This window comes from Pezoporus occidentalis, unplaced genomic scaffold (assembly GCF_034315485.1).
Source record: "Pezoporus occidentalis ecotype Australia unplaced genomic scaffold, CSIRO_AGI_Poc_V1 ctg34, whole genome shotgun sequence".
NCBI classification, from domain to species: Eukaryota; Metazoa; Chordata; class Aves; order Psittaciformes; family Psittacidae; genus Pezoporus; species Pezoporus occidentalis.
Window position 1 is genome coordinate 536,418 of NW_026915376.1, and position 19,610 is coordinate 556,027.

General features: G+C 37.4%; 1 protein-coding gene across 5 annotated transcripts in view; it reads right to left on the bottom strand.

The window, feature by feature from the left end:
• The window catches only part of SMYD3 (SET and MYND domain containing 3), a 402,483-nt gene that overhangs the window by 147,212 nt on the left and 235,661 nt on the right, over positions 1–19,610 (bottom strand). Inside the window, exon 1 of one of the 5 annotated variants that reach the window (XM_062629468.1) lies at positions 1,193–1,215. The exons of the other annotated variants lie outside the window; for them this stretch is intronic. The gene's annotated coding sequence lies outside the window, so the exon portion shown is untranslated. Of the gene's footprint in view, positions 1–1,192; positions 1,216–19,610 lie in introns of those variants that run through there. 5 annotated transcript variants of the gene reach the window in all.

Below are 19,610 nucleotides of genomic sequence, written 5' to 3' on the forward strand. Positions count from 1 at the left end.
TGTTTGGGCAGTTCTAGCACAGAGTGGCACTACTGAAAATTCAAGACCTTTAGATGCTGCTGCAGAACTAATCAGAATGTAGAAATAAAAGCTGAAAATATTTTCTGAGTGTCACATTTAAATCCCGAAGTGTCCAGGACTTGGACTACTGCTATCCAATACATCACTGTTGCAAAGACTAAAGATTATCAAAATATTTAATCAAAATATTTTTTCAACTTATTAACATGATATCTACATCGAAATCAATTTTAATATCTCTTAATATTTGCTTGATTACTGTTATTTTATGAACTGATAATAAAAATTTTTTTAAGGCATTTCTGCTTTAAGATTTTTTTTAAAAAATGTCAGCATCAGTGACTTTTTTTGCAGACACACTTGTCTTGGTATAATATTTTAAGCAAGAAAGCAGTCCTTTCTTACACAAGAAGCATTCTCCTTAAAGCGAGAGCTGAGATCTGCGTCTCTCATCTCATTTCCTGTCTTTCTGGTTTTTAATCAAAACGTATTAAGTCATTGCTTAAAGAGGGTATTCAGTCATGTGAATATTGTGGAACTGGGAGAATATAGATGTTTAGCAGTAGAAGAGAGGCATGTCAGAGGTTGAATCCCACTGATCTGATCTCATTTCTTATCAGAATCAATTGATCAGATTCAAGTGATCTTCATGCAATTTCACATAAAGAACCACATGTAGCCCCCTATACATTCCCAGCAGTATGTTCTGCCTGTCCTATTATATAAAAAATCAGATTTAGATAATACTCTTAGACATCTGAAAAAAAAAAATCTCAGCAAAACCTCAAGCACGTTGTTCAGGGCTCAGTTGAAACAGCATTAACGTGCTCTGAATTTGCCCGATCAAGTTTTAAGACCAGTGAATTGCAAACATCTTCCTATACATACAGACAGACACACAGAAAGAAGAAGAGATATTTCCCTCTTTTGGTTAAACATATTTGTTATTTTTGTATTATACAATCTCCAAAGCTCTTTGAAATTATAAGTCCTTAATGTGAGCACTCCTAATTAAAACCAAGTAATTACCACTCCCAAAGTTGCAGTTAACATTTATTTCTTTAACCAATCTGAAATATTTTATCTCAAGTCAGTTTTAATGTTCCCTGTTATCCTGCCTCTGAGAGGATAGGAAAGAAATATGATGCTTATGAGGCAGATACACTTTTACCTGTTGTAGGAGACAGCCTGGAACAGCACTCCCAGGGACGACTGGCAGTGATCTTTCAGCATGTCTACCTTTCTCAAGCTCTCTTGTTTGCTAACATGATAGCTGCTCTATCACTCGCCTCCTCAGCTGGACTGGGGAGAGAAAATATAATGAAAGGCTTGTGTGTTAAGATAAGGGTGAGGAGTGATGACTCACCTATTACTGTCATGGGAAGAACAGATTCCACTTGGGGAAATTAGCTTAATTATATTAGTTCAGTTATAAACACAGAATTTACAAAGTAAACTAAAATCTGAGCCTCTGGAAAAAATCTTCATATACACATTTTTTGCTATGCAGGTGACAAGTACAAAACTTTATGGGATATGAGCAGAGTTCTGCGCTGCTGGACATTTATGTATACATATGCTGGCAAAAATTAAGATATGTCTGAATGTGTTGACACAAATTCACACATAGAAGTGAGCTCAAAACAACATCTGATGACATGACAACAGTGCCACTGGATATGTATTTATGACTGGAAGATGGCACTGAGAATCTTGGCCAGGAGAGGAGAACCAAAGAGCCAGGACATTCACACCCTGAAGAGAGAATAAGGGACTCTCTCAAGTAAGACAGGGAGCAAGACCCAAACTTTCACTTGCCTTGTGAAGGCAGAACACAAGATAGAGGAAATACAAGACAACTTGAATCCCACTTAGATCTTTAAAACAGGATGAAAGCACTGCCTGCACCTGGCTGATCCCTCTGCAAAAGGGCAATTGCCTGGTTATCCCACAGGCATTAGAGTTGGACTCTGCTTTTCCACAAAGGTGCAAGAGTCTTTTTCTTTGGTTTCTAGATGAAGTCTCCAGTTAAAAGCACAGGGACTTTCACGATTGTTTTGGATACTTCATGGCAATCCCTACATTACTTCTATATCCGCTGAGGCGATACAGTGCCATGGAGATGGCAGAGAGGTGACCTGCCTCCTCTGAATGTGTTAATATCATTTAGGTGGAAAGAAGTTAAGATCTGAAAGCACAAAGGGAAAGGATTGTAGATCACTCTAAATCCTAAGTGAAAGAAAACCCCATTTCATGAATATTTATTTTCACAGAGATTTTCCTATGGCACATGGAGAGGGAATTCTCCACAATTAAGAAGAACACATAAACTTTAGCTTCCTTATTTGAAAGTATACAACATCTAATTTCCTTATTACAGTATATGATACAACTATGCTCAGAAACCAAAATAGGAAAACATACTGGCCATAAACTGTTCTTTTCAAAACATATCTTTAGCCAGAGCTTTAGCTGCTATTAAAGTTAACTTTACCATAATCTGAAATAGGATCAGAATGAGGACCACATTTACCATGTTGCATCTATTTTCAGCTTTAAAATTTTCAAAACTAAAATGTTTACTTTTAAATTGAAGAGCAGCCTGCACGGAAAATTACATTCTGGCCAACACTGCTCATCAATCAAACATTTCAGGGTTTCCCTGGACATAGAGAGCTCTCACTGCAATAACTCAGAGCTGAATATAAAATTTTACCCTGAATCAAACTAAGAACTAAATACTTGCTAGTGAAGGACTACTTTCAAATTCTTCTTTTAAGTCATTTCTCATTTCAGTCACATTTTCTCTGAGCTTTAAGAATGAATGTAGGCTGCTCAATTTCAATGAAACTGTCTGGATAAATCAACTGTATCACACGTTTTGTATAAGACCAAATATTGATCCACAAAGAGTTATTTTTTAAGGTTATTAGATACGGCAAACTGTCATGTGTTCTTTTTTGTAGCTCATTCACCTATTCCTATATAAACTAAAGTTCCATTTATGGTTTTTTATAATTTGGTCTATACTTCACCTGGAAAATGATTCAGAAGACACACACAAAAATTACCACACATTTAGGAAATGTAAAATATAAACCTGAATTTTTAGGGCACAAATACATACATTAATTCTCACAGATAAAAAAACATACTATTTCATGAATTATATTTAACTTGTTTGTCAGAGAAACCAAAGGAAAAAATTCAAAAATTTGGGAATAACAATCCCACCACAAATTTAAGGATACGATCCTCCTAGAAAATCCAGACTCAGATGAAAACATGATCTTTAGTGTCCACCCCTGATTTCAAGGAGAACTAAAAGCACACCAGACTTTTACAGGATTTGTCATCACATTGTGTACTCTGCTGTACTTTGTGAGAACTCAGTAAACTTAAAAACTTTCAGCTTACAAAGATGTGATATTAAGTGTCTGAAGTTGAAGGCATCGTCTTCATTTAAACACATTCAAAAGGATGTAACCCAGTTTAGATTCAGGCCTTGCAGTATTTCTGAGCTGATTTATATATAACAACCAGACAGAATGCCAAGTACTAAGGAACATCAAAAGATGGTTCTAGGATGAAAATGGTTATAATAAAATCTTGTTGGACATTTGGATGGGAGTGAGCCCCTCACAGCTTTCAACACTGTCCCTCATTTTCTTCCTCTGAGAAAAATAGCTCCATCAGCAATAAGTGTTCCTTTCCATTAATCTGGGTGGAAAAGCTGCTTTTTAGAAAAAAAAACAACAAAACAAAACAAAGAACTGATTCTTCATTTAAAAGGAACTGAGTCTCCTCCCCCAAAATAAACAAAATTCAATTAGGCTTGAGAAACACCATGGTCTTGAACAGAGAATCCGTGTTCATTCACTGCCAACACAAGAACAGGGAGTTAGTGAAAATCTAAGACAGAGGGGTCTTTTTCTTTAAGAACTGATGCTTTGTCAATGGTTTTAAACACCAGTGGTTTCCATAATACAGTCTGTATATTAAAATACCAGTTCAGCTTTCAAGAAAAGTTTACTGTCACAAGACTGCTCTTCCTCCCATATGTTCCAAACTTCAAAGATTTTTCAAATCTCTGGTTTGGTCCCAGTGCTATTCTATTGAGAACAGGCACAAACAGAATTTGTGGAACACAAAGGTAATGAAATTACAGGATGCCACTTTGATCTGTTTTCTTCAGTGTGCCACACAACCCAGACACAGAAATGCAAATCTGAAGATAAATAGCTCTAAAAATATTGAAGCACTGTGCATTTCAGCATTTCTTTTGTTGAGACCCAGCCTTGAGCGGGTTATGTAGAGAAACAAACACCATGAAGAGTACAGCTGCTTGCAAGATACTTAACTGCCTGTGGGATAAATATTCATACAAATCAAGACTCCACTGAGTAATATCAATTAGATATATCATTTGGATATACAATAAACCAAAACGTTTAACAAACTTAGAGGCCATTTGAGTAAGTGCAAATCAAGCAGAATACAATCTTCTAAAGTTACAAAATCTGTTGAAACTGCAGCAGTATCTGCAGACACCTGATTTCACCAGATGTGACCCAGCCTCCAAGCCACATACGTTATTCTACATGTTATACAGGAAAATCAGGATACCACTAAGTAAACTTAACTGGATGAAAATACAGATGAAGGCACACATTGATGCTTACTTTTGCTGAAGCAGTTTGCAGTGACAGTCTACCCAGGTGAACTTAAACTGAAGAGCCACTTCTTCCCTTCCGTGCAACTTGCGTCTGGGAAGTGATATAGCCCTGAAATGCCAGTATGTTAACCCATCTAAAGAGAGGCACTTGGATCACTAAAAGGATCCGCAAGAAAAAGGGACAGCTACTCATCCTCCCTCATGCTATCTGGTTAGTGAGAGGGAACATCATTCACTCCCAACATTTGTCCCCTCCATGCCATGGTTTTCTCATGCCAGTACAAGATTAAACAAACTTACCAGTGATTTTATGATACACACAAAAGATGATTGAGATCGAATCACTGACACGCAAATCAGTTATACTCCAAAAGTTCAAAAGCAGAAAACACTTTCACAGATCCAGAAATCTCACTGTGACTTATTGCCCTTTCAACATGGACACTGGTATTTACAGACAAATTGGCACTATTTTTTTCAAACAATGAGTGGAAATCTAAAAATCTTTTTCTTTATACCAAGACCAAGGCCAAACCAAAATTGCCTGAACTGCTTCTCAGTCACAGATCAAATCTAATATCCCTGAAGGTGATGTCAAGGGCCATCTGTCAAAGTTACCTACATTAGATAATAACTATATACAAGTAGGTAACAATAGACAAATAGCCATTTCCTTTTTGCAGCACGTTGCCACTGACATCAGTAGATCTACTTATGAAAGCAAGTGCAACTCACCACTAGGATGTGAGCTAGGAGAGCAGAGGGTGCATCATCCACTGTGCTTCAGAAACAGAAAGCAGTAAGATTCACCTTGCATAAAGGAAAATCACAGTTGCTGCAGAAAGAGCATAGCTGTTGTCACACCTGACTTGAAATAAGCCTAAGAGGCAACTTCTCCAGTTTGTTCCTAGGACAAGACAGATATGAGGAATAAGCATATAGATGGCAAAAGCCATGTTTTTACCTTTCTTTTCAGCTGTGCTGTCACAGCACAGACTATAAACACAGTCAATAAGGTCTGGATGAGCAATGCAAAAGGAATTACATCAGCTAGGAAACTGAAAAATAAGCAGATCACACAGGAGGTCCATAGACAGCAGCAGAGATTTTACTCAACATCCAGGGAGAAAGTTTTCGTCTTTGAGTTTCGCACTTTCATAGTGGCAAAAGACTGAGACCTGCAGTATGACCATCCCCTACTTTGCTGAAAACAGCTGCTGATAGCTCCAGCACCAGAAAATCTAGAGTTTTGCAGAGCTCCTTTCCTCTTTACACGTCTTGGTTACCATTAATACACATCTTGAGGATATTCTTTATCGATGAACATGTTTAACAAAATGGTTCTAAAGTTATAAATATTTTCTAGTCACCGTCAGGCAAGCACTGACAAAGCACCGACACCAGCAAGGTGTGTATCTTTTCCCCACAGCAAGATTCAATGATCTTAATCTGACTACTCATACTGGAAGCATCTGCTTCAGTCTACTGAGCTTATTTAAGATATGATAGGGAGACAATTAGTGGATAGTCTCCATGCAGAAGAGATCCTTTGCTTTTTCTTCAAATTCATAACAATTCACATCAGTGGAAGCTAAAGGTAACCAAAATTAGTTATTAGAAGCTTAATTGCTACAACATGACACTGAAATACAGAAGCCCTAGCATTGCCTGATGCCTTTGAATAAAAGCCGGGTGACTTTTCAAAGATGTGTTATACCTCAGACACGTGTTCATGGGTCTAACATAGCAATTATTGTTGTGGCTTGTTGTCCAGTTCCATAAAGGATATCACTAAAGCCCTTGGTTCTACTTCTGGCCATAGAGGTATTCATTTTCATACATGGCGCTATTCATTTTGCCTTCATTTATTATACGATCAAAGTCAAGCTGCATTTTGCATCTACAGCTGGGAAAAAAATATCACTTAAGCTCTTTAGATGTTATGTCCAGATGATAAAACAACTGCACTAAAATACTAATTAACTTTAAGATTTGTGTCTTATTACAACTATGTTTCAGTTTACAGTATTCATTAGGAAGATTTAACAAGATAGAACATTTAGATTGGTTTTTGCTAGCTCAGTTGTTCCTAGTTGCAAACAACTGAGGTTCATTAGAGAAACAGTGGATGCACATGTAAATTGTGCAGTAAATTTTGGAGCTACAACTTCCTCTTTACAGACAGTATGGTTTTCATAAACACTTTGATTATTGCTCTTACACATACAAACTTTGTGATATCAAAAATTTCACGCTGAGATCTTCCAAAACTTACTGTACTTTGTCTTCCTAAAGTCTGGGACAAACCCTTCTCTCAGGATTGGCTCCCAGGTCCATTAGCTCAATGGACCTTGGATTATACTGAAATTACAAGTACTAGGATATGGCTCAATGCATTTTAAAAAGGACTGAATTAAACTCTATATTTGAGTCTTAATTCCTTGGGATGTTTTACAGTGTTCACAAACAATAGCTTCATGTAGAGACAAAACTTGAATATACTTCTGTGGGAATTTTGATTAAAGACTGTACGCACTGACGGTTCTCATTTAGCAAAGCACATTACATCTTGGGAATATAAAACCCAGAGAATATTGTGAGAGACATATAAAGATATCTTAAGGTCTTTGTTGTGTTTCAGTGTTTATAATTCCCTCTATAACTCTCAACATTGAAAAAGGTTTAGAAGTAGGTTTACCAGTCAGTGAACTTTTCAAGTCCATGTATGCTTCTTACTCAACCATTTGAAAAAAGAAAAGGAAGAAATGAATATTAAAGATATCATACGTCTCATGTAACCCATATAATAAACAACTGCATTACTCTTATTCAGGAAAAAGAGGTGGCTGTTTAACAACCATCAGCCTTAACTCCTGTCTTCCTCTATTTTTTTTTTTAAACAAGACTATTACAGCAGCTAATATAATCACTGAATAGGTGAACCAACTGATATTTTTTGGTATAAATACCACTTCTGTTTTACAAGAAAAATCTCGTTTCATTTAAAGAAAAAAAATTACTACATATATGCATAATATTCTTTCTTTCTTATAAGGGATGGTTTCATACTGTTTTTATCCTACAGTTGTTAGGATGTGTGCAACCATCTTCAGTTAGAATGATATTTGATATAATTTTTCCATACATGGATATTTTAATATTTTTCTTTATAAGATCAGTTGAGCTTACACATCATCTGAAATTGCCAAATAATGCATTCCATGGTAAAACTGTTTCAGATATATACAGTGACTGCTAAGTCAACGCTTTCATCCATGTTGTGCAAAATTTTAGACAAGATAAGTAGTTCATTCTTCAGTGCAGTGCATGAAAGGAATACAATAATACTTCCATCATTATGTCCTCCTTCTGACCCCACTATATTTCCTCCTACTTTCTGACAAATCCACAGTTGGAAGAAAAGGTAGAATCAAACAGCTTGCATGACAACTTAATTCACCAGCCTAAACATACAATGAGGACTAAAAAGATACAAACTCTCTTAATTTTGAGACATTTTTTGCTAGGATAGATTTACATCTAGTTTTACACTGTGAGTGGTTTTGGGGGTTCTTTCAGTTTTGTTCAGTTTGTTTGGGTTTTTTTTTTTTAATTTGTTTTTGTTTTGATTGTTATTTTTTTAAGAAGAGAATTACTGACTTGTTATAATCCAATTATATTGTTAATAAGCTAATAATTCAACTAAAACAAGTGACTGGAGGGATAATCATTACAAGAGAATTGTTATTTTGCCTGTTTTCCACAAGCTGGGAAAAATGTGGCTTGTTTGGGAAAGAAGGGTGGGAAGTAACTACCAAAATACTTTTAAAATTATTCCAGCTAGGTCACAGAGAGCGTGTCCTTTTGAATAGCTCAGTTCACATGATGCAAACAGAAACCAAAGAGAACTTACTCCTCAAAAACATTTCAAATAAACTATCAAGCATAAGTGATATTGATGGAACTGATTAATGCATTCAATAAAATAACATTACAATAAACTGCCCATAGCACTGGGGAATGTGAAATTAATAATTAACTGGCCAGAAGCGGTAATTTTTGTTTGTTTTCTGCAACTATTTCTGACATAATTGTATGATAATGGAGACTGAAATTAAGGCTTATTTTTAAGTGATAGGCCAAAATACCTTTGAAAATGCTTAGAATGCTTCAAAAATACTTTGTAGTCTGATTATCATTTGCAATTTCTCTCTGGTTTTACGTTGACGGTAAGATTGTGGCAAGAATTGTATAAGAGCATTTGTACAAGGGAAGGAGTGTCGAGAGCCCTTGATCCCTCTTTTTCACAGCTTTCATCTTCCAATCAGTACCTGAAAAAGAAATCTGTGCTTTCATGTTCTCCTAATATTACTTCTCTCCTCTAGAACATTTGCTGATAGCAGCTCTCCCAACTCTTTAGTTTCTATACCAATTTATCGGGAAATTACTTTCTGAAATTATGCTACTTAAACAAAAAATTGCCACCTCTTCAGGGCTAGAAACCACTGGAAACACAGATATACCGTACTAAGCAAGCAACTGTAGAAGAAAGTTTATGAGCAATTCAGGAGGCAAGGTGTTCAACAAAACCGCAATAGAGCCATGAGAAATGTGGCGAAGTGAAAGCCTTGAGAACGAGCATGTGCTGAGGACAAACTGCACTTTATCCAAGTATTCTCCTATTCTCCAAACATTTATAGCTAGAGCTTTTCTTAGCCAAGCACCCTTTCATGCATTTATTAATTCTCAAGAGACTACTCTCAAGAATTTATGTAACCTTTCATTATCCACAATGTCCTATGGCAAGGATTTCTGCTGATTAACAATATATCATGCAGAGAACTGGCTCCTTTGATTTGCTTTGAATTTACCTCCTGTAAATGTCATCATGTATCCTTTACCAACATTCAATTGCTATAATACTCTTAGGAAGGACAGATATTGCTGAAATCTAACTTCATCCTTTTTCTTCAACTAATTTTGGCTGAATTAGACAACTAACAACAAAACAATCCAAATCAACCACTCACCCCAAGTTTGCTTCCTGCAGGATCCCTGAGGCACCATCCCCTTGTCCAGGGTTTATCTCCTTCCCCAGAACAGATACCATGAGCTCCACCAGCCATAGGCAGCCCAGCAGGCTCTTTCAGAAACACTTCTAGCAACTGTCAAGGCAGTGGCACCTTTCCTGTCACAAGCATAATCTCCATGTCAAATTCCTGTCACAATCACTATCTCTTTCTCAGAGCCAAATTTAGAGAATGAGTGTTAGGAATAATTTGCCTTGCTCTAATACAACAGCTGTACCATAAATACATAAAGGGTGGTGCCCACTTTTACGCCATTCTCGTATTGATCAAGAAGGCAAAATCTTCTCCCACTGACAGCCACTGCTTTGGCTTTTGCCAAGTTTGAATACTGTGCTTATTTAAATTTGGTACTTGCAATGTACACAGATAATTCTGGTTACATACACCTTTTACTGGGTTAGAAAATATTAGAAGCAGATGATAACAATACTCAGTGCAACTGTAAAAAACAAGCACCCTCTGTTCTAAGGGTTTGGCTCAGATCTATCTGAAATCAAGAGAGGAGCTTTCACTGGTCTCAACAAGTACTGCACCATGCTGTGAGCTCTTGGTGATAGTGTTCAAAGTGGTAAGCTATGCATTAATGGCATGGTCCTTGCCCCAGCACACACAGCAAGGATGCTCCTGCTTGATGCAACCTGGGCACTTGGCACTAATGGGAGGGGGAGAAAGAAGGGATACATCCATACCTGCACCTCTGACATCCGAAGGGATCTAGTCCCTCAGGAGGAACTTGAGCGTGAGTTGAGCAAGTACAAACTATAAGCAGGACTCTTCACCCTTCACAGAAATCAGCATTGCCTCAGATTTGGAGCTGGACGACAATTTTGCAATTACAGTGAGAAGAAAGCACAAGAATTGGCTCCCCACCTCTGAGTGCTACTGACAAACTTCCACAGCTACACAGCCCAAAGTAAAGAGACTTCAGTAACTACCCTCATAACTCTATAGCAGAAGCCTCTGTAATATTTGTAATGACCCCAGTAATAAAAATCATTTTAGCAGCCTTCCTCCATTCTCCAGTTGTACCCAACTCCTCATTTCTAACCAACAAAGAAGTGAGATGGCCCTTAACAAAAAAGGGAAACTCACAAAGTGTTCCATTTGCATCCATCGGAAAGCAAAAGCACAGATAAGCTATGAGACCCACTAAATCAAAACCTACAATTAAAGAAGTTGTCATCTGCACTACATAATCAAGTTGTGTTTATACAGCAATTTTACCCAGTTTGTCATCTCATCAGCTTTCAGATCTTCATATATTTCAGAGAATTCATTGTGCAGCTGTGTTATGCTCTCTCTTCAATTATTTCCATTAGATATCATTAATAGGTCACATTATAAAGATCTCATTGTTTTTCTGGCTAATGACAAAATATAAATTATTTATCTGAGCCAACATTTTAATGTTTTAAAACATTTTAATTGCATCTATAAAGATTCCAGAAATCAATTTGGAAACAGCTCTCTATGCTGCATACTGCCTTTAGGACTTTGCTAGAATTTACAAAATTTGAATTATCATTTACAGTTAAAATGAAATGTGTCAGAATCCAGTCTCATTCTCTTAAAAAACATTAAAAATACTGAGAGAAGAAATTTTTTTTTTCATTTAGAAGGATTTTTCAGTTCAGTAATAATATAGATATGTATACTGTCCATTCAAAGATGGGAAAATTGATGGAAAGTAATTAGCAGCACAAATTAGCCTTTGCTATCACCCTGAAATGAAATGACTATCATAAGATGCTAATTAGCTGGCAAAGTATCAGGAAAGAGTGTCTGGCAAGGGCGTTTAATAAAAAAGGACCAAGTTTTAGTTATTACAATCATCCAGTTTTTAGGTGCTGCATGCCTCTGGCTACCCTACTCAAGATCGCAGTTTAAGGATGGACAGGCTGTTTTTTTCCTCCTCAGCTGAAGATAAGAAGGGCCAAAGGGTACATAAAATGTCAGTTACATTTTTAAGTCAAATTCACACAGCTATGAGCATAATTCACAGTATAAAGTAGTGAAGATGCAAACCATGGTGCCCAGGCTGTGTTTTTTTCCTCCTCCTGCAGATGTGACCTATACATCAGGCTGAATTCTGGGTATCTTCTCCATATGCTAAATTATGCAAAGTGTTGTGTTTTCTTTGAGCTTCCTGACACACCTCTAGAGAAAACAAAAAATGCTCTCCCACTGTCAGGAGCAGTGGTTCTCATTACGCTTAAGCATGACCTATGTACGGCACAGCACCCCCAGTGGCAGGTGGATGTCCCGTGCTCTTCCTACCAGAAAGAGAGCAAAAGCGGGCACCATTCCATGATCTTTGGAACTTTCCCAATCCTCACAGCAACTGCAGCATTCAACCCTGAAAATAGCAGCCAAGCCAGTGCAAATGAATAAGAACTGATGTGCTGTGTCTTTTATTTGAATTTGCCACAGCTGCTTTCCAGTAAATATGGTTGGTCTGGGCAAGTCTCTATGCATATTGTTTCTTCAGTAATTTACTCAAATAAAATAGATAATGGGCATAAATGCTAAAAGGGGAAAGAAGATATTTGCTATACATCTGGGCCACTTCTTTTCCCTTATAATTTCCCTTATTCCCAAAACTCTGAGGATACAAATGCAGCCAGTGCAGCTGCCAGAACACAACTGAGGGGTAACGGTATCTTTTTGCAAGAGCAAAAAAGAAGGGCAAACACAGACAAGGCACTCTCAAAATCTCCTACTGACAGGAGGGGAAAAGCCACATTCTCTACAGGGTCCTTCCTTGTTTATGCCTAGGAGACTAAAAACCTCCCCTGTCACTTTTAAAATGTACTGTATCTCTCCTCCCACCCATGTGTTTTTTCAATAAATTATATATGCTGGTAATAGAAAACACAGGGTACACAATGTGGATTCCCAAATCCTTAGAGTTAATTAGTACTTCACTGAAGGGCCATTTCAGAAAAACGGACTTTTATTACCATGACTAATCAGAGCAACGTTGTTTACAGTAAGGGTATACTGCGGATGCCTCTAGACTGCTTTTGCAATATAGAACTAAAATTGGCATCAAATGGCATGTATTGGCTTGAATCCATGCTGTTCCAGGTTGGGTACATTTACACTGTTTTGTAGAAAGCAGGCCCCAGTGGATATGTGGAAAATATGTCAATATATCTGTGTTCAGCAGCCAGGGTTTCCTCTAAGAGACAAGGGGTTGGTTTTGTGCCAAGAGGAGGCCAGAAGACAACTGACACTGAACAATCAGAGAGCTGGGGCCACAGCTCAAAACAGACAGTGAGCCAAAATGACTGTAAACATACCTGTGAACTGGGTGTCACACACTCACACATGTAAATCACTTGAAAAGGTTTTGGAAGGACAGCAGTAACTTAAAAAAAACTTGTAATTTAATCACTGGGTGGGCATTTACTGCTACTGTGTGGGCATGTACTGACACAGTACCCAGTGTCATGGTAAGGGAAGAAGAGAGATATGAATCTTTTTCTTTTGTCTTCATTTTGCTTACTTTCTATGCCAATGGTATTTTGTGCACACTGACTTCTGTTGTCCTCTCTCCACATGTGCTTCTGCACTTCCGTGGGTCTTTCACCCAAAGGCAGAAAAGAAAACCAACAGAAATCATTGACACAATGATATGCAGCAGGAACGTGAATGGCATCACATTAGGAAAAGCTATTACTTCTTGTTTGGTTGCTTTTAAATCAGCAACATTTCACCATGTCGCTTTTAAAATTAATTTTTCCCCTGACAAGCCTTATTTGTTGTGATTTAAATAATTTACTACTTCACCATATTTAAGGTATTTTATACCAACACAAATGTACTCTTAATCGTTTTCCAGTCTTTTTTCTCTCTGAATGTCTGCACTCTGTTTAAGTTCAACCAAAGAATCAGGCTAGCACTTGAAACGACTGCACTTACCAAGTAAACCAGCAAGAACCTGTTCTCACTGGACTACTGTCGAAACTGATGTTTATTTTGGCACCAGTAGTTATGGTATGTCTCTGCTAACATAAACTAGTAACTGCGATCAATAAATGGACAACAAAGTTCTCTTGCAGAAGCCATCCATCTGTTACTTGCTGTTGAGGTATTGATTAGTATTCTGCACATGTACCCGCATTACCACACAATATACATAATACAACGATGCAATTACTGAAACTAAGAGCTAAATCTTCATTTGTTTCATAGGTTGGGCAAATAAAAATAAAAGACTCATGACATTCATACCCAAGCAATATTAAAACCACTATTTTCCCATTTGAAGCCAATGAAAATACAACCACATAACACATACCTAGCAGTATCTTGAGAGCAACAAAAGGTTTCAAAAAATACGGTATTGTAATAACTCTTCTTTCAGAAAACTAATTAGACACTCTTGATGGGAGGTTCAGAATTTCAACAACAACAACAACAAAAAATCCTCTGCCTCAATTAATGAGATTGTTTAATGAAGAGCACTCAATTACAGTGTTATGAAGACTCTCTAATGTCCCTTTAATTGCTCTTTCCCATTCTAATTAACCTCTTGAATGCCAGTCTTTCTGGCCTGCTCATTACTATGCCTTTTAAGTACGATCCTGCTCCCCAGAACAATAGCACAGCATACAACACACATCCTCCACACCATAGTGTAAATGGCATGTCACAGCCACCTTCGCAGTACAGCCTGGTGTCTGATGAGCAATCACATGCACATGCTGCTCCATGAAGAACTAGTCTTAGTGGACCTTTTTTATATTTAATCGAATTATTAAATGGAAAGTGGTCCAATTCATCCTTTTAATTATTTCACAGATTGCCTAGCAATAGGAAGACCCACCACAGACTGTGCGCTTTTTTGCCACAAAGAACCGAAAGTCTCTCTTACCGACTTCTGCAACATCTTGCGCTATTGCGCTACTAAGACAATTCTTATTCCAAGCTGCTTTTCAGAGACAAGATTTTGGCTAATATTTCTGAGGAAGTAGGGTAAGTGATTCCACAGCAGGGAGACAAAATGTATTTTGAAAAGAAGCCAAAGATTTTATTTGATTTAGAATGCAACTAGTAATGTCGAAATAAATGCCAGCAAATCTAGGTCACTTACGGAATAATATTAAGAATAAAGCTTTTGTTAATCTTTGCTTTCCTCTTTCCAAGATAAACTACTGCAAGATTAAACTACTACTCCAAGACACAGTTTCTATGCAATGCAACAGAAAAATATTGAAGGCACACAGTATATCTGTTCTTTCAGTTCCTAACTGAGGCAGGGCAAAGACAGCACAAAGGTAAGAAAATAATTCTGTGGGGGAAACTTGTCTAATAGCAAACAGACATTAAAATATTTGCACTATGAAGAGATTGCTATAAGCAATCCTGGTTTAAGCTACATAAAATCAAGAAGAGTAAAGACTGAAAATTCAGAGATTTCGGCATAGGCAGAGGAGGCAAGTAGTCATGGAGACATAAATAATCTTGCCCTATGTTTGGTTCTTCACATGCCTTCTCTGGTTCTTGTCAAGTGCCCCTGTAGCAGGAAGATCTCTGTACTCATAAATACACTCCTGGCCATGACTTACCCTGTTTTCATTTGGAGTTCCTTGAAATCAGAGTTAAACTTCTGTAGAAGAAAGTTTGCAGACAACTATCTCCCTTGCATTATCTACCATTTGTGAACAGCTATTTTTTCTAAGAGCGTATTAGTAGATTACAAAAACAAAGTAAAAAGGACAGCTGCAAAACACAGTAACTTCATGAAATCTTATTAAAAATTCAATATGCTTTAAACAGAAGCTACAAAATAGGGTGAAATCTTAGCTGTAAGTCGACAAGGTACAAGCATCACACCTCAACCCCACGTGTCAGTTGTGCCTGGGAAGAACGGCTTTCCCAAATATTGCTTTTGGCCCAGCACATTTTTATTGCATTTACTGACATGATTAAATCAATAAGCCAGTTTCCTGAAACAACATCAGCCTGCCTGCTTGTTCTGTTTTGTTTTTGTTCTCTCCCAGGATGGACACTTCCTAAAGCCTCACTGAGATCCTCCTCATCGAGCAAGTGTGTTTTGAAAGTCAGCCTCCATCAAAAACTGTTCTTGCAGCACTCACACCCAAATAAAAATGTCAGGAGTTTCTGTGTCCAGTGCCCACCTCCATTATCCTTTCATAAGTAAACCATTTTCAGGCCACATCTCCGACAGTCACTAATGCTTCCAAGCATGGCTGTCAGTGAAAGTGGCACTGGCCAGCAGTGACAAGCAGCACACCTGGGACAGAAACAGTGGTCTGGAAGAAGTGGTGGCTTTTTTTACATGCCCCTCCCCTGCAGGTGTTTGGATGGTGTAAAGGGCAGAGCCAGGAAGAAAAAAAACCAACAGTCCTAAGAGCAGCACAGAGGCTACAGGGAACTGGAGCCATAGAAAGATAGTACCTGTTTGAGCATACCTGCATCTTTTGCACTTTAAAGGAAAAGAATGTCTCAAAGACTTGCAACTCCTAATACCAAGAGGAACTGTATATCAGAGAGCTTGGGAACCTTCAGCCATATGGTCAGTCTCTTCCAATGTTTACTAGGACACACAGCTTGAAGTAAATTATAAAGAACAGTGCTCACTCTCCTCCCAACTTTTATTTTTTAAGCCACAAAGAATGCTATAAACAAACACAATCAAATTTAAAGCCTTCCAAGTCTCTAGATTATACTTTACAAAAGCAGTTTTTACTTCTCCCCCAAAACAGAAACTACCAGTATATGGGCATATTGTAGGGAATAATGCAACAGACTTAAAAATGGTTTCACTGTATAGATCACACACAAACTAATTACAGCTCCTATCAGAAAGCAGGTATGTTGTGAGGGCACAGAAAATGTTTAATCTCACAGAAATCTCAGTAGAACGTATAAAATATTCCAATAGTTCTGCTATAAAAAAGTCTCATTTAAGTCCTGACCAAATCAGTATTTATGAGAACAAGTCCCTCTTTTCCACGACTCCTGGTATTTTAAACAGGTCACTATTTGCTTCTCTAAATGTATTTGGTTTTATTCATTTCACAGAATCAATGTGTATCATATATTATCAAACTAACTTCTGTGGCATATATTTAATCCTGAGTAAGACTTTATTCCCTTTAAGAAGAGAGAGCTTCCGTCAATCATAGGCATAGTGACCTTAGGTGTATTTAACAGGTTATTAATCTAATGCTTTTAATACTCTGAGATGCTTAATAATAGATGCAAGTTAGAGCAGATTTTTGCTTTATTTCTTCTACCATCATTAAAGAATCCAATAGAAAAACATATTTTTCTGACGCAGAAATAAACAGGCTGGCCAAAATACATTGAAAAATCTTCTTCAATTAGTACTGTGAGTAAGGCGTTTACTTGTCACAACTGTCTTTTAAGAAACTTACTGTCACTTCAGTGACATACAAACCACGACGTTCTAAATACCTAAAAGAAATATGGCTTTTGGAGCCTGTTGTTAAAGTGCAGACACTGTCTATATACTCACACATACATTCATGAATACCAAATGAAGTATATTCAGAGATGTCAGAGAAAGCTTCTACTTTATTTTTTCGTGCAAAATTAGGATAAGAAAATCTGAATCTTGTCCAAAGTTTGATACTGCATATGCTTAGCTTCAATTCAAGTATAACTCCACATAAAAACAGCTCTTGACTTTAAGTTTGCAATTTTACAGCATTGCACGATTGTTTTGCTGTTAGCAGCGACGGCCAAAAGCAATGGATAAGCTGTCACACTGTACCCAGACTTTCTGGTTTCAGTTTTAAGACAGCTGTCTGCCAACTTCTGAATTATTTTGGAACAGCCCACAGAGGAATTTGAAGAAGTAAATAAGGAAAACCAGAATTCAACTGGGTGAACTGCACATAAAACCAAAGAAATGCTCATGACAAACCATTAAAATAATTAGCTTCTGGTATCTTTTCTGTACTGCAGAAGTGACTGGAATCAAAAAACATTAACAACTTCCATGAAGCTGAGAGTATGTTTCTTAAAATGTAGCCAAAACCCAATCTACAGGGAAGATCATAAATTATATATGTATTTTCTTCCAGGGGTATTAGTGTTATTATGTAGCAAAAACAAAACAAAAACAAACCAACAAACCCTCCCCCCCACAAAAAAAAAAAACACAAAAAAAACCCAAACAATCCAACAACAAAAATAAAAAAAAAAATTTAAATTAAAAAAACAACAAAAACCAACAAAATGACAAAACCACAGAAGCAGTCTTGGGGTAACAAACTTTCTTTCTGTACTTCTTAAATTCTAAGGACCACTCACAAACCCTGAAATCTAAATAAATATTCCAGCTGAGCACATATGAAAGGAAATCCATATACTGTCTTTCACAGTCATGAGCTTGGGTACAGGACATGGGAAAAAATTAAGACATTTCTGTAGAACCTTACAAAATAGCCTTCAAGATTTCGTATAAACCTTCCCAGTTCAAACACAAAGGCCTCCCATCAGCTGTCCCAGTGTAAAAGACTGACTGGAAGGCATGCAAACCTCACCACTCTGGGCACTCCACCTCAGTGTGCTTCTAAGATCAGAGGGAAGTCTCGCTGAAAGCTGTTTTTCTTCATTTTTTTTCTCCAATCCTAAAAATGTCAGCAGAGCTTCTGAATGAAACATTACTTAATAAAGGAAGACTCGCTTCTTTTCAAATACTTCAGAGAAATGAGACGGCAAAACACATTTAGTATCCAACCATGAATGATGAGTTCAAAGTCAGAAAACAATAGTGCATGGCACGATTAACGCTTACAAAGCCTTTAAGTTCTTCCAGACTAACAGCACTGCAGGAAAGACACTAATCTGATACAGTTACTGTAATTTCAGAAACTTATCCAAGTTCTGAAAGCAATTCACTGACATTTGAATATGAGCTGAGTTACTTTGGTTTGAACTTCTACTGGCCCAGTGAAACCCCTGACAAAAGGACTGATGGTGGGACAGCCATTTCACCAGGGCACACAGGTAGCTGTGCCCTCTGCAGAAAAGGTACTAGCAAACACCACCAGTTACAACCTGTTAGCTCTCTCCTAAAATCACAAGACTCCAGTGAGAGACACAGCAGAGACTCAAGCAAGGATGCTGCCGCTTTTCTCTCCTCAATACTCTTCTCTGCTCCCAGAAAATGCAGTTTACATTTTGTCCAGATTCAAGCTGAGCTTCTGGCCCAGTTAAAGCTCCTGTTTCCAGACAGATCAGCATTCTCTAAGTGTATCTACCACACCTCTGACATTACTGGGATGCACCAAACCTATACCACTCGCCTCTTAAAAGATGCTGTTAAAAAACGGAGATGTTTGCTTTTAAAGTGACCTGCCTCTAACTGAAGTAATTTGTTTAGATTTTCCCAAAGTAAACCAAAATATTTCAGCAAAAGTGGATGGGTTCCCATGTGAAAATTTGATTTTAATGGAATTTCCCTTTTCATTGTTAATACACCGGCAGAAGGTTCCCTATAAAACAAAAACATCACAATGACTGGAAGTGAAAAAGCTGTCTGGATAATCCACTTTGTTAATCTAAGACACAATACTGAGAAATGGGAATTCAATTATAAAAATTAACAACACATGTAAGAAAACAACAGAAATGCTGCTTAACAAAAATTAACAAAAATGTTAATGCAAACATGTAACAAAAAAATATACATGACTAAGAGGAATAGAAACTGCTACCTCAGCAACACATCTTGCATATAATATGGAGGGCTCACTCCAGCTTGGTTCCAAAAGTCTGCTCTGTACTGGCCACACATAAGGAACGAAAGATATCAATTCTCT